Below are 2,259 nucleotides of genomic sequence, written 5' to 3' on the forward strand. Positions count from 1 at the left end.
CCAATTAGTAAAGTGCAAGGCACAATTATTAAAGTGCAAGACACAATGGTAAGTGACACAACATAAACTATCTAACTGCTGTAGTAACAACAGAAAGAATACAATAGTAATAATAAAAATAATAATAAAGTGCAGATGGTGGCATAATAGTGCAAAACGATTGATAGCAGCAGGTCCATATGTGCAATTTGCATAGTCATTATCTGTGTCTGTTATGAGTTCAGGATGTCTCTTGGAGGGCGGATTTTTATCTTCCTGATGCCCTGCTGGGTCAGGCTGAGGGTAGAGAGGGGAGAGAGTTCAGCAACCTAGCGGAGGCTCCTGTACCTCTTTCCAGAGGGCAGGAGGCTGAACAGTTTGTGTGTGGGATGGCTTGGATCACTCACTATTGTGACCGTTTTCCGGGTGATGCAGGTGGCGTACAAGTTTTTGAGGGACGGGAGTGGGGCACCAATGATTTTCCCCGCTGTATTTACTATCCGCTGCAGGGCTCTTCTGTTGTACTCAGTGCAGCTCCCGCCCCATACAGTAAGACAGCTGGAAATGATGCTCTTAATGGTGCCTCTGTAAAATGTCGTCAGGATGGGTGGTGGAGCACTTAACCTTTTGAGTTTCCGCAGGAAGTAGAGGCGCTGTTATGCCTTCTTTGCCAGTGATGTAGTGTTTGTAGTCCATGACAGGTCCTCACCGATGTGCACCCCCAGGAATTTGGTGCTACTCACTCCCTCCACAGCAGCAGCGTCGATGGTTAGTGGTGGGTGGCCTCTCTGGAAGTTAACAACAATCTCCTTCGTCTTGCTGACATTTAGCAGAAGGTTGTTGTTCCTACACCTCATGGTCAGAAGGTCTACCTCTTTCCTGTAGTGTGTCTCGTCGCCCTTGGTGATGAGACCCACCAGAGTTGTGTCGTCCGCAAACTTTATGAGGTGATTGTTGCTGTAAGTTGGTGTGCAGTCGTGCGTCAGTAGAGTGAAGAGCAGAGCACTGAGCACGCAGCCTTGTGGGGCTCCCTTGCCCAGGGTGGTGGTGCTGGAGGTGTTGTTCCCAACAACTGTCGTAAACATTCACTTCAAGCCTTAAAATGGGATTTTACACACAATTCATTTGTTTATGATATTTAAATTCAAATCCTGATTTAATAATAATGAACGTGAATAGATTAGGATCATAACATCCAGTTTTTTCACAGTTATATTGGTTTTGTGTATTTGAAGGTCTTGGGCCCTCTGGACACTTAAAGCAGTTCATCCATCAGTTCCCAAGTAAACATCCACATTTTGAGGGTTGACTTCAACATCCATATTGTAATTATATTTATTCATGTATCATTGAATTGTATGGTATATAATTTGCGTTTTATCTGGCTCTTCACAAAACAATCTCATGGTTCATTTGGGCCCTTGTTCCAGAGCTTTCTAGTGTGTCACATGGTTTCTTCATGGAAAATTAACGCTGAGCTAAATTTCTAAACTAACCACTAAGGCCTCTGTTGCCACTAAGGCCTCTGTGTAATGTCCAATTCAATTAATTTAATTTCAGTTCAACTGAATCACAACAAAAGTTGTGTGTAAGTTCTATAACAAATTAGCAGTTATTAAAATCAACTGACACAGAGTCAACCTGGAGCCTTTGGGACCCCTGGGACCATGGGGATGGTGGATGAGCAGTCAAAAAAGTGCTCACACAATAATGGAACAATTGCACCTGCAGTTCTGTGATTTGATGTAGAAAAAGGTGAGTATCATTTTGGGCCTTAAGTTGAGATTGTTTTTGGAATCAAATAAACAATGAAGCTCAGACTCAGACTTGTTGTGTGGCAGTTTCACTTAACAAACATCATATAAAAAAAACCTCCAGTCTGTTATTTCCACCCATTTGTCTCTCTATCAGCTTATTATGGTCCATGCTGGGCCTCGGCCTCTCCCCCCCTCCTCCCCCTCCTTCCCCTCTGCTGCATCGCTCTGTCTCATGGCTGCTGATGCTGCTGCTGATGTCATCACCGCCTCCCAGCATCCCTGGCACGGCAGCACCGCCATTTTCCCTAGTTTCAGACTGACGGACAGAACTGAAGGCTGCACGGCCGCTGGAGCATCCCGCACCCATCCTCCCGTTTATCCATCCGGGCCTCGCTCCTCCTCCTCCTCCTCAGTAACTGACGCACCGCTGCGTTCAACACTCCAGCCCATCCAGCGCTGCTGCTGCTGAGGCTGACTCTCATTCGCCTCCGGATTCTCCATGTATGGATGCGCCACGGCAAGC

This window comes from Echiichthys vipera (assembly GCF_963691815.1).
Source record: "Echiichthys vipera genome assembly, chromosome: 15".
In the NCBI taxonomy this organism is placed as follows: domain Eukaryota; kingdom Metazoa; phylum Chordata; class Actinopteri; order Perciformes; family Trachinidae; genus Echiichthys; species Echiichthys vipera.